Source organism: Meles meles, chromosome 21, assembly GCF_922984935.1.
Source record: "Meles meles chromosome 21, mMelMel3.1 paternal haplotype, whole genome shotgun sequence".
Taxonomy (NCBI): Eukaryota; Metazoa; Chordata; class Mammalia; order Carnivora; family Mustelidae; genus Meles; species Meles meles.
In genome coordinates, this window is record NC_060086.1 from 27,318,603 (window position 1) to 27,332,441 (window position 13,839).

At 38.8% G+C, this 13,839-nt stretch overlaps 1 protein-coding gene and 1 pseudogene across 1 annotated transcript in view; one reads left to right on the forward strand and one right to left on the reverse strand.

Moving 5' to 3' along the window:
* LOC123933607 (phospholipid-transporting ATPase ABCA3-like) overlaps positions 1-13,839 on the reverse strand; it is a 189,307-nt gene that overhangs the window by 96,416 nt on the left and 79,052 nt on the right. The gene's annotated exons all lie outside the window — the stretch shown is intronic.
* On the forward strand, positions 3,864-4,197 carry LOC123934061 (annotated as a pseudogene).

The following is a 13,839-nucleotide window of genomic DNA, read 5'->3' on the forward strand; positions in this document are numbered from 1 at the left end:
TTGAAGAGGTTAAGAGGGGGTGGAGACACTGTTGGGAAGCAAACCCCTGGAGAGACTAAACACAAATAGGAGGGACACGAGAAACCTGGAAAAGTGAGAGGATCAGATCCCCCATCAGGCACCTAAGGCACTGGGGATCCTATAAAATCTGGCTTTGAAAACAAGTGGGGTTTAACTTTAGGAGCTTTGAAAATTGGTGGGGCTTAAGGCCAGGTAATTTAACTCTGGGAGAATAGGAGGGCAAAAGGAAACTGAGTCCCTAACCTAAAGAGCCAGCATAGTAAATAACTCAGTCTAGGACACAGCACAGAAGCTGCAGATTGAAACGTGTCTCAGATGTACATGAAAGAGATTTATTTGCTGATCTCAGAACTTGCCCGGAAAGTGGGAGCATCTTCAAGAGATTTCTTTAAGAACAAAAGCCTTGGTGGGCAACATTTTTCTTCCCTCTGTCGCCTGTATACCTGGACAATTTTGAGAGCCAGACAACCCTCTTCATTTATCTTGCTAACACCATACATGCCTTTCCAGCATTCCTTGTTGATGTACCCTGTCCAACCCATTCACTTCAGCAGATGTCTCTCCAAAGAGCAGCTCTTGCCCCACCACAGTCTACAAGAAGCCCCAACAGGGAATGGCACCACTATAAAGTGACTCCTCTTCTGGAGGTGGGGGAGATAACCCCATGTACAGTACACCTCAAGTTCCAGCAGCAGAGCTTTTTAGATGGCCATGCAGGAAGAAAGCCCTGCCATTTGGTATGCCAAAGACTAATCATAGATGTCTAGTCTGACTTCTGGCTAACCAACAATGGAAGACTTTGTTGGTCACATGGGGAGAAATCTTGCCATTTGGTGTGCCCAAAACTGTGATAGGGAAACTAACTGCAGACAAGTAGATTAACTGCTGAACCAGCCCACCTAAGGGCCCACTGTGGCCTCAAACAAGCCCCTCAAAAGCATAGAGAACAAACTCTGCCCAGTGTGCAAAAAAACAGGTGAAGCAGTTCATTTCAACCAAATGGGCTGAAGGCAAAGGTGGCTCAGCTATAGCAGAAGGTTACTTGCCACCCAAACAGAAGACCTAGGTGGAGTGCCTGGTTCTGGATACCAGTAAGCATCGAACTACAGGGCACCACAAGACTTTTTTACACAAGGCCAGTTCTTTCGAAAATAGGAGATGTAGCTGATCTCCCTAATAGAAACAAGTACAGAGAGTTAAACAAAATGAGGAGACAGAGGAATGTGTCCCAAATGAAAGAACAAGATGAAATCACAGCAAAAGAGCTAAATGAAACTGAGATAAGCAATATGCCTGATAAAGAATTCAAAGTAATGGTTATAAAAGTACTCACCAGACTTGAGAAAAGAGTTGAACTCAGTGAAAAATTCAACAGAGAGAAAGACATATAAAAAAGAACTTGTTAGAGATGAAGAATTCCATAACTGAAATAAAAAATACACTAAAGGAAATCAACAGCAGATTAGAAGATGCAGAAAAATGAATCAGTGAGATGAAAGATAGGGTCCTGGAGACCAACCATGCCAAACAGCTAAAAGAAAAACATAAAATAAGAAATGAATTTTAAAAAAAATTGGAAGGGGAGGTGAACCATAAAAGACTATAGACTCTGAAAAACAACCTGAGGGTTTTGAAGGGTCAGGGGTGGGAGGTTGGGGGACAGGTGGTGGGTAATAGGGAGGGCACGTTTTGCATGGAGCACTGGGTGTTGTGCAAAAACAATGAATACTGTTACGCTGAAAAAATATATAAATTAAAGAAAAAAAATGAGTTTAAGTTAAGGGGACTCTGGTGACATCATCAAACACAATTACATTCATACCATATCAGAAGAAAAAGAGAGCGAGAAGGCAGAAAAGATATTGAAGAAATAATAGCTAAAAACTTCCCTAAGGAAGGGAGCAGACAAACAGCTGGATCGAGGAAGTTCAGATATCCCCTAACAAGATTAACCCAAGCAGGCCTATACCAGGACACAACATAATTAAAATGACAAAAAGTCATAATAAAGAGAATTTTAAAAGAGGCAAGAAAGGGGCACCTGGGTGGCTCAGTGGGTTGGGCCTTTGCCTTCAGCTCAGGTCATGATCTCAAGGTCCTGGGATCAAGCCCTGAGTCGGGCTCTCTGCTCCGCGGGGAGCCTGCTTCCCCCCCAACCCCCGCCCGGCCTCTCTGCCTACTTGTGATCTCTGGCTGTCAAATAAGTAAATAAAATCTCTCTAAAAAAAAAAAAAGCAGTAAGAAAAATGAAAACAGTTACATACAAGAAATACCCCATAAGGCTATCAGCAGATTTTTTAGCAGAAACTTGCAGGCCAGAAGGGAGGGGCATGATATATTCAAAGCATTGAAAGGAAAAAACCCTGCAACCCAGAATACTCTACCTGGCAAGGTTATCATTCAGAATAAAAGGAGAGATAAAAAGTAAGCAAAAGTTAAAAGATACAGATGTAATGAAAAGAAGGGCCATCTGTACCCCAATGTTTATTGCAGCAATGGCCACGGTCGCCAAACTGTGGAAAGAACCAAGATGCCCTTCAACGGATGAATGGATAAGGAAGATGTGGTCCATATACACAATGGAGTAGTATGCCTCCATCAGAAAGGATGAATACCCAACTTTTGTAACAACATGGACGGGACTGGAAGAGATTATGCTGAGCGAAATAAGTCAAGCAGAGAGAGTCAAGTATCATATGGTCTCACTTATTTGTGGAGCATAACAAAGAACATGGAGGACATGGGGAGATGGAGAGGAGAGGGAGTTGAGGGAAACTGGAAGGGGAGATGAACCATGAGAGACTATGGACTCTGAAAAACAACCAGAGGGTTTTGAAGGGGCGGGGGGGTGGGAGGTTGAGGAACCAGGTGGTGGGTAATAGGGAGGGCACGTACTGCATGGAGCACTGGGTGTGATGCCAAAACAATGAACACTGTTATGCTGTTAAAAAAAAAAAAAAAGTTAAAAGAGTTCATCACCACTAAATAAACCTTACAAGAGAAATGTTAAAGGGAATTCCTTAAGTGGAAAGAAAAGGCCATAACTAGAAGAAAATTACAAAAAGAAAAAAATTCACAGGAAAAATCAAATATACAATAAAGGTAGTAGATCAATCACTTATAAAGCCAGTATGGAGTTTAAAACGCAAAAGTAGTAACCAATTATGTCTACAAAAATCAGTCCAAGGGATACACAAAATATAACAATGTAAAATATGCACATTGCATACATAAAGACATAGGGAGGGATAAAAATTTAGTGCTTTTTGAATGTGTTCAAACTTATCCAACCATCAAATTAATATAGACTTCTACACACATAAGATGTTATATATGAATGTAACAGCAATGATAACTACAAATAAAAGACCTATAATAGATATACAAAAAAATAAAGAGAGTGAAATCCAAACATAAGGCTAAACAAAGCCAAGAAACCATAAGGGAAAAGAACAAGAAGAAAGAAGAAGAGAAGTACAAAAGCAACCAAAAAAATGAATAAAATGGCAATAAATACATACGTATCAATAGTTACTTTAAATTAAATGGAGAAAATACTCCAATAAAAAGACAAAGGGTGACTGAATAGATCTATATGCTGCCTACAAGAGACTCACTTCAGACCTAAAGACATATACAGACTGAAAGTGAAGGGCTAGAAAAACATAACATGCAAGTGGAAGAAAAAATAAGCCAGAATGGTAGTACTTATATCAGACATCATTGATTTTGAAATAGGCTGTAGCAAAAGATAAAGAGGACTACATAATGATAAAGGGAAGCATCTAACAAGAGAATATAACAGTTGTAAATATCTATGCACCTGGCAGTTTCAGGTCAAAATGGTGAGCAGTCCTGTTATAGTAGCATCAAGCCAGTGGCTGGAGGATATTAAAAAATGGTATTACAATGCTGCAGGGTTCAATAAACAGGTCTCGATGTGAGATGATACAATATACAAGAATGAAGATATGAAAGACGCCTTAATAAGGCTTCCTGGGAACTTTATAATGACAGGATGTTTCACATTAAGAGAGTACTGGACCTGACCATGAAGCAGAGTATCTTGCCTAAAGAGCACTGGAGAAAATATGAGGAAGACAAAGTCTACCTTGATCCATATCTGAAAGAGTTATTTGGGAAAGAAAAGAGAGAGAAGAATGGGCAAAGAAATAATCATGGAGTTGAAATCTGTGGTTGCAGCTGTCCTCAAATATATTTAATAAGTTGGATAAACCTATCAGCCATCAGAGAGATTCAAATCAAAACCACATCAAGATACCACCTTATACCAGTTAGAATGGCCAAAATTAACAAGACAGGAAACAACAAGTGTTGGAGAGGATGTGGAGAAAGGGGACCTACCTATTACACTGTTGGTGGGAATGCAAGTTGGTGCAGCCACAGTGGAAAACAGTGTGGAGATTCCTTAAGAAATTAAAAATAGAGCTACCCTATAACCCTGCAATTGCACTACTGGGTATTTACCCCAAAGATACAGATACAGTGAAAAGAAGGGCCATCTGTACCCCAGTGTTCATAGCAGCAATGACCACTGTCACCAAACTGCAGAAAGAGCCAATACGCCCTTCAATAGACGAATGGATAAAGAAGATATGGTCCATATATACAACGGAATATTATGCTTCCATCAGAAAGGATGAGTACCCAACTTTTGCATCAACATGGACAGGACTGGAGGAGATTATGCTGAGTGAAATAAGTCAAGTGGAGAGAGTCTATTATCATATGGTTTCACTTACTTGTGGAGCATAAGGAATAACATGGAGGACATTGGGAGAAGGGGAGGAGAAGTGAGTTGGGCAAATCATAGGGGGAGACAAACCAAGAGGACTCTGAGAAACAAACTGAGGGTTTTGGAGGGGAAGAGGGTGGGGGTTGGGTGAGCCTGGTGGTGGGTATTAAGGAGGGCACGTATTGCATGAAGCACTGGGTGTGATGTATAAACAATGAATCTTGGAACACTGAAAAAAAATAAAGTTAAAAAAAATTAAGTTGGATAAACCTGACACATACAATTTGGAACTATTTGAGCTGCAAATATATTACTTTAAATAAATGTCTATCATGACTAAAAATATTTATATACCCATTATAGAAGCATCTAAATATATAAAGCAATTATTGATAGACATAAAGTGAGAAATGGACAGTAATACAATAATTCTAGGGAACTTTAATATCCCATTCACATCAATGGGTAGATAGATCATCTAGGCAGAAAAGCAACAAGGAAATAGTAGCTTTGAATGACACATTAGATCAGATGGACCTAACAGATATATATAGAATATTCCATCCCCAAACAATGGAATACACATTCTTTTTAAAAGCACATGGAACATTATCCAGAACAGATCACATATTAGGCCATAAATCAAGTCCTGATAAAGTTAAGAAACTGAAATCGTATCAAGCATCCTCTTTGATCAAAATGGCATGAAGTTAGAAATCAATCACAAGAAAAAATCTGGAAAGAACACAAATAAAAGGAGGGTAAGCAACATGCTACTAAATGATGAATGGGCCAACCAGGAAATCAAATGGAAAATTTAAACATACATGGAGACAAAAAAAATGAATACACAACAGTCCAAAATCTTTGGGACACAGCAAAAGCAGTTCTAAGAAGGAAGTGTATAGCATTACACGTCTACCTCAAGAAAGAAGAAAATCTCAAATAAACAACCTAACATTGTATCTAAGAAAGCTACAAAAATAAGATTGAAGTGCAAAGCTAGTAGAAAAAAATAATATTAGAGCAGAAATAAATGAAATAGAGACTCAAAGAAATGGCAAAGATTAATGAAATCAGAAGCTGATTCTTTGAAAAGTGATAAACCTTTACCTAGACTCATCAAGATAAAAAGAGAGCACCATTCAAATGAATGAAATCAGAAACAAAGGAAGAAGATTAACAACTGACATCATACAAATACAAAGCATATGAGAATACCTTGAAAACTGTATGCCAACAAACAGGACAACCTAGAAGAATATCTAGATAAATTCCTAAAAACATAATCTTCTAAAGCTGAATCAGGAAGAAATAAACATTTGAACTGAGAGATTACTAGTAATGAAGTTGAGTAAGTTATCAAAAAACCCTTAGTAAGCAAAAGATGGCTTTCAGGTGAATTATGCCTTACATTTAAAGACGGGTTAACACCTATTCTTTTCAAGTTATTCCAAAAAAACAGAAGAGAACAGAAAACTCCCCAATTCATTTTATGAGGCCAACATTACCCTGATACCAGCATCAGAGAAAGACACTACAAAAAAAGAAAAGTATAGCCCAGTATCTCTGATGAACATAGGTGAAAAAACCCTCAACAAAATATTAGAAAACCAAATACAACAATGCAATTGAAAAATCATTCTTCACAATCAAGAAAGATTTTTTTCCAGAGATGCAAGTGTGGTTCAATATTTGCAAATCAATGTGACACATTACATCAATAACAGAGAGAATAAAAACCACATGACCATGTCAATAGATGCAGAAAAAAGCATTTGAAAAAATACAACATGATTTCATGACAAAAACTCTCAACAAAGTGGGTTTAGAGGGAACATAGCTCAACATCATAAAGGCCATTTATGAAAAACTCAAAGCTAACATTATAATCAACAGTGAAAAATGGACAGCTTTTCCTTTAAGATCAAGAACAAGACAAGGAAGTTCATTCTCACACTTTTATTCAACATAGGACTGGCAGTTCTAGCTGCATCAGTCAGAGAACAAAAAAAATAAATAAAATAAAAGGCATCCAAATTGGTAAGGAAGTCTTAAACTTATTTTAGGGAGTTAGGTTATTTGCAGATAACCTAACACTATATATAGCAAACCCTAAAGACTCCACCAAAAAACAATCAGAACTGATAAATGAATTCAGTAAAGTCCGAGGATACAAAATATACAGAAATCTGTATGTTACAGATCTATATATATCCCTTACACTAATAATGAGGTAGCAGAAAGAGAAATTAAGAAAACAATCCCATTTATGATTCCACCCAAAGTAATAAAATACTTAGAAATAAACTTAGCCAAGGAGGTGAAAGACCTGTACTCTGAAAGATATAAAACACTACATCAAAAACCAAAGATGTACTCTATGTTGGTTAATTGAACATAATAAAAAAATAAAAGAAAAAAATTAAGGAGGATGCAAACAAATGGAAAGGTATTCCATGCTCACAGACTGGAAGAATTAATATTATTAAAATGTCAATACTAATCAAAGCAACCTACAGTTTCAATGAAATCCCTGCCAAAATACCAATGACATTTTCCACAAAACTAGGACAAATAATCCTAAAATTTGTATGGAACCACAAGAGACCCCAGATAGCAAAAGCAATCTTGAGAAAGAAGAACAAAGTTGGAGGTATCACAATCCTAGATTTCATGATATACCAAAAAGCTGGAGTAATCAAGACAGTACAGTACTGGCACAAAAACAGATATGTAGGTCAATGGAATAGAACAGAACTGAATAGAAAGCTTAGAAATAAACCCACTCTCATATGGTCAATTCATCTATGACAAAGGAAGCAAGAATATACAATGGGGAAAAGACAGTCTCTTGAACAATGGTGCTGGGAAAACTAGACAGCTACATGGAAAAGAATGAAACTGGACCACTTTCTCACACCATAAACAAAAATAAACTCAAAATGCACTAAAGACCTAAATGTAAGACCTGAAACTGTAAAACTGCTAGAAGAAAATGTAGGCAGTAATCTCTGTGACATCAGTCTTAGGAACATTTTTCTAGATATGTCTCCTCTGTCAAGGGAAAAAAAGCAAAAATAAACTATTGGGACAAACCAAAATAAAAACCTCTGTACAGCAAAGGAAACAATCAATAAAACAAAAAGGCAACCTACTGAATAGGAGAAGATAATTGCAAATGTTTTGTCTGATAAGGGTTTAATACCCAAAATATATAAAGAACTTAAACAAATCAACACCAAGGAAACAAAGTAATCCTATTAAAAATGAGGAGGGCCCAGGGTTAAGATGGTGGAGGAGAGGGGGACCCAAAGCTTGCCTCCTCCCTTGAACATAGCTAGATAAATATTATATTATTCTGAACATCCCATTGGGGAGGGGAGGCGAACCATAAGAGACTATGGACTCTGAAAAACAACCTGAGGGTTTTGAAGGGTCAGGGGTGGGAGGTTGGGGGACATCCAAGAAATCGATTGGAAGTCTCAGAAAACAAAGCTGCACCTCTGTAAACAGTAAAAACAACTGGCGGGAGATAGGAACTGTGAAGAATTGATTCATGGGAGAAAAGAACCATGGGCGCTGCACAGGGGAGGGAGCCCTGATAAGGGAGGTAGTAGCAGGAGAGAATGAGAGAGAGAAAGAGTGAAGGAAAAAAGAAAAAAGAAAAGACAAGACTGAAAACACACAGGAGACTGCACAAGAAAAGTGTTCCCCAAAACCAGTGAATGGGAAAAAGGAGAGGGCTTCAATACCACCAGTTTTTAAAAACAGCACAGCACGGAGTCTGAAGCTTGGGAGGTCAGCGCCATAGCCAGGATTGTGCCTGGTGGTCCTCCTGCAGGAAAGGAGGGTGGAGCCCCAGCCGGGTCTGAGGATCCTCTGAGTTGCACAGGGAGAAGCGATTCCCCTGGTTGGAGTGCATTTGGTAGAGCTGATATGGCCTCTGCATGGGCAACGTCTCCTGTGGGCGCCACTGAGCTGCGGGATTCATCAGTAAAGGAACAAGACACCAGCTGAAGGTAGCAAAACCTGACTGTGTGTTAAAATTTACCAGACTATTTTCTGGGACAAGCCAGTACCGGAGGGAGGCCCTCCCTGCAAGGATCAGCACTGTCCTTGTTGAGGGGGTTTCTGAAGTGTGGGGTTTTGAAACAGAAAGTCCCTGAGATAAAACACAGGAGTACGGTACCACTTGGCAGGAGGACAGCTCAGTCATGGACAGGGTGAAGGCAGGGATCTGACACAGGAAGGGTGACTCTTTGCACATCTCTGAGGGCTTCCTGAAGAGTTGTGAGCAGAATTTCCCACTGGGGAGACAAGAAATCTGGGCGAAGACATTTATCTATCATCTATCTATCTATCTATCTATCTATTATCCATCTATTTATTTATTTTGGGGGGAGAAGCCATTTTATGACCTCTTCCACCAGCAATGATCAACCTCAGTTTGCTAAACAGCGCCACCAAGTGGACAATGGAGCTGCTATACCAAGCCGCACCCGGCTGAGCCCTCGTGTTGCATCTCCACTAGGACAAACTCACCAAAGAATTGGAGCAGCAGACCTCTCACCCAGAAGACTAGCACAAACCTCTCTATGCGCCAACACTATTGATTATAGAATGTGACAAAGCTTCAGTTTTGTGGGAAACAGGATCTAGCTTCTTTTGGGTTTTTGTTTATTTTCTGTTTTATTTTGTTTGGATACAGAAAGAACAATTTTTAAATTTTGTTTTATTGTATCCTTTTATTTTTTTAATTTTTATTTTTTCTTTCTTTTTTTTTTCTCAAGATTGTCTCAACAAGCAGACCAAAACATACCTAGCTTCTTTTATTTTTTTAATTAAAAAATTTTTTCTAGGTCTTTTCTGGTTCCATATAAATTTTAGGATTATTTGTTCCATTTCTTTGAAAAAAATGGATGGTATTTTGATAGGGATTGCATTAAATGTGTAGATTGCTTTAGGTAGCATAGACATTTTCACAATATTTATTCTTCCAATCCAGGAGCATGGAACATTTTTCCATTTTTTGGTGTCTTCCTCAATTTCTTTCATGAGTACTTTATAATTTTCTGTGTATAGATTCTTAAGAATGTCTCTTTGGTTAGGTTTATTCCTAGGTATCTTATAGTTTTGGGTACAATTGTAAATGGGATTGACTCCTTAATTTCTCTTTCTTCAGTCGTGTTGTTGGTGTACAGAAATGCAACTGATTTCTGTGCATTGATTTTATATCCTGACACTTTACTGAATTCCTGTACAAGTTCTAGCAGTTTTGGAGTGGAGTCTTTTGGGTTTTCCACATATAGTATCATATCATCTGCGAAGAGTGATAGTTTGACTTCTTCTTTACCAATTTGGATGCCTTTAATTTCTTTTTGTTGTCTGATTGCTGAGGCTAGGACTTCTAGTACTATGTTGAATAGCAGTGGTGATAATGGACATCCCTGCCGTGTTCCTGACCTTAACGGAAAAGCTTTCAGTTTTTCTCCATTGAGAATGGTATTTGCGGTGGGTTTTTCATAGATGGCTTTGATAATATTGAGGTATGTGCCCTCTATCCCTACACTTTGAAGAGTTTTGATCAGGAAGGGATGCTGTACTTTGTCAAATGCTTTTTCAGCATCTATTGAGAGTATCATATGGTTCTTGTTCTTTCTTTTATTAATGTGTTCTATCACATTGATTGATTTGCGGATGTTGAACCAACCCTGCAGCCCTGGAATAAATCCCACTTGATCGTGGTGAATAATCCTTTTAATGTACTGTTGAATCCTATTGGCTAGTATTTTGGCGAGAATTTTTGCGTCTGTGTTCATCAAGGATATTGGTCTGTAGTTCTCTTTTTTGGTGGGATCCTTGTCTGGTTTGGGGATCAAGGTGATGCTGGCCTCATAAAATGAGTTTGGAAGTTTTCCTTCCGTTTCTATTTTTTGGAACAGTTTCAGGAGAATAGGAATTAGTTCTTCTTTAAATGTTTGGTAGAATTCCCCTGGGAAGCCGTCTGGCCCAGGGCTTTTGTTTGTTTGGAGATTTTTGATGACTGTTCCAATCTCCTTACTGGTTATGGGCCTGTTCAGGTTTTCTATTTCTTCCTGGTTCAGTTGTGGTAGTTTATATGTCTCTAGGAATGCATCCATTTCTTCCAGATTGTCCAATTTGTTGGCGTAGAGTTGCTCATAGTATGTTCTTATAATTGTCTGTATTTCTTTGGTGTTAGTTGTGATCTCTCCTCTTTCATTCATGATTTTATTGATTTGGGTCCTTTCTCTTTTCTTTTTGATGAGTCTGGCCAGGGGTTTATCAATCTTATTGATTCTTTCAAAGAACCAGCTCCTAGTTTCATTGATTTTTTTCTATTGTTTTTTTGGTTTCTATTTCATTGATTTCTGCTCTGATCTTTATGATTTCTCTTCTCCTGCTGGGTTTAGGGTTTACTTCTTGTTCTTTCTCCAGCTCCTTTATGCGTAGGGTTAGGTTGTGTACTTGAGACCTTTCTTGTTCCTTGAGAAAGGCACGAATAGCCAAAGGAATATTGAAGAACAAAGCCAAAGTTGGTGGCATCACAATTCCGGACTTCAAGCTCTATTACAAAGCTGTCATCATCCAGACAGCATGGTACTGGCACAAAAACAGACACATAGATCAGTGGAACAGAATAGAGAGCCCAGAAATCGACCCTCAACTCTATGGTCAACTAATCTTTGACAAAGCAGGAAAGAATGTCCAATGGAAAAAAGACAGCCTCTTCAATAAATGGTGCTGGGAAAATTGGACAGCCACATGCAGAAAAATGAAATTGGACCACTTCCTTACACCACACACGAAAATAGACTCCAAATGGATGAAGGACCTCAATGTGAGAAAGGAATCCATCAAAATCCTTGAGGAGAATGCAGGCAGCAACCTCTTCGACCTCAGCTGTAGCAACATCTTCCTAGGAACAACGGCAAAGGCAAGGGAAGCAAGGGCAAAAATGAACTATTGGGATTTCATCAAGATCAAAAGCTTTTGCACAGCAAAGGAAACAGTTAACAAAACCAAAAGACAACTGACAGAATGGGAGAAGATATTTGCAAACGACATATCAGATAAAGGGCTAGTATCCAAAATCTATAAGGAACTTAGCAAACTCAACACCCAAAGAACAAACAATCCAATCAAGAAATGGGCAGAGGACATGAACAGACATTTCTGCAAAGAAGACATCCAGATGGCCAACAGACACATGAAAAAGTGCTCCACGTCACTCGGCATCAGGGAAATACAAATCAAAACCACAATGAGATATCACCTCACACCAGTCAGAATGGCTAAAATGAACAAGTCAGGAAATGACAGATGCTGGAGAGGATGTGGAGAAAGGGGAACCCTCCTCCACTGTTGGTGGGAATGCAAGCTGGTGCAACCACTCTGGAAAACAGCATGGAGGTTCCTCAAAATGTTGAAAATAGAACTACCCTATGACCCAGCAATTGCACTACTGGGTATTTACCCCAAAGATACAAACATAGTGATCCGAAGGGGCACGTGTACCCGAATGTTTATAGCAGCAATGTCTACAATAGCCAGACTATGGAAAGAACCTAGATGTCCATCAACAGATGAATGGATAAAGAAGATGTGGTATATATACACAATGGAATACTATGCAGCCATCAAAAGAAATGAAATCTTGCCATTTGCGACGACGTGGATGGAGCTAGAGCGTATCATGCTTAGTGAAATAAGTCAATCGGAGAAAGACAACTATCATATGATCTCCCTGATATGAGGACATGGAGAAGCAACATGGGGGGGTAGGGGGATAGGAGAAGAATAAATGAAACAAGATGGGATTGGGAGGGAGACAAACCATAAATGACTCTTAATCTCACAAAACAAACTGGGGGTTGCTGGGGGGAGGTGGGATTGGGAGAGGGGGAGCGGGCTATGGACATTGGGGAGGCGAGGCGAACCATAAGAGACTATGGACTCTGAAAAACAACCTGAGGGTTTTGAAGGGTCAGGGGTGGGAGGTTGGGGCAACCTGAGGGTTTTGAAGGGTCAGGGGTGGGAGGTTGGGGGAACAGGTGGTGGGTAATGGGGAGGGCACGTTTTGCATGGAGCACTGGGTGTTGTGCAAAAAGAATGAATACTGTTACGCTGAAAAAATAAATAAAATGGGAAAAAAAATTTTTTTTCTTTTCTTTCTTTCTTTCTGACCTCCAAAATGACAAGATGGAGGAATTCACCCCTAAAGAAAGACCAGGAAGATGTGATGGCCAGAGATTTAATCAATATAGATATAAGTAAGATGTTTGAAATAGATTTTAAAACAACAATTATAAGGATACTAGGTGGACTTTCAAAAGCATAGAAGACACCAGAGAATCCTTTACTACAGAGATAAAGGAGCTAAAATCCAGTCAAGCCTAAATTAAAAATACAAACCCAAATGGATGCCATAAAAACAAGGATGGATGAATCAGAGGAATGAATCAGTATTATAGGAGATATAACTATGAGAAAATGAAGTTTAAAAGAAGAGAGAAACAAAGGTAATGGATCATGAAGATAGACTTCAGGAACTCAGAGATTTATTAAAACGGAATAACAGTCACATCATAGGTGTCCCAGAAGATGAAAAGTGAGAAAAAGGGGGAGAAGGTTAATTTGAGAAAATTATAGCTGAAAACTTCCCTAATCTGGGGACGGACACAGACCTCAAAATCCAAGAAATACAGAGAACTCCCATTAAATTCAACAAAATATGGCCATCACCAAGGCATATCATAGTCAAATTCACAAATATACAGATAAGGAAAGAATTCTGAAAGCAGAATGGGGGAAAAAAGTCCTTGGCCTATAAGGGAAGATGAATCAGATTTGTAGCAGGGCTGGTTCAATATTCACAATTCAATCGACCTGTTACAACACATTAATACAAGAAAGGATAAGAATCAGATGATCATCTCAAAAGATGCAGAAAAAGCATTTGACAAAATACAGTATCCATTCTTGATAAAAACCCTCAACAAAGTAGGGATAGAAAGAATGTACCTCAACATCACAAAGGC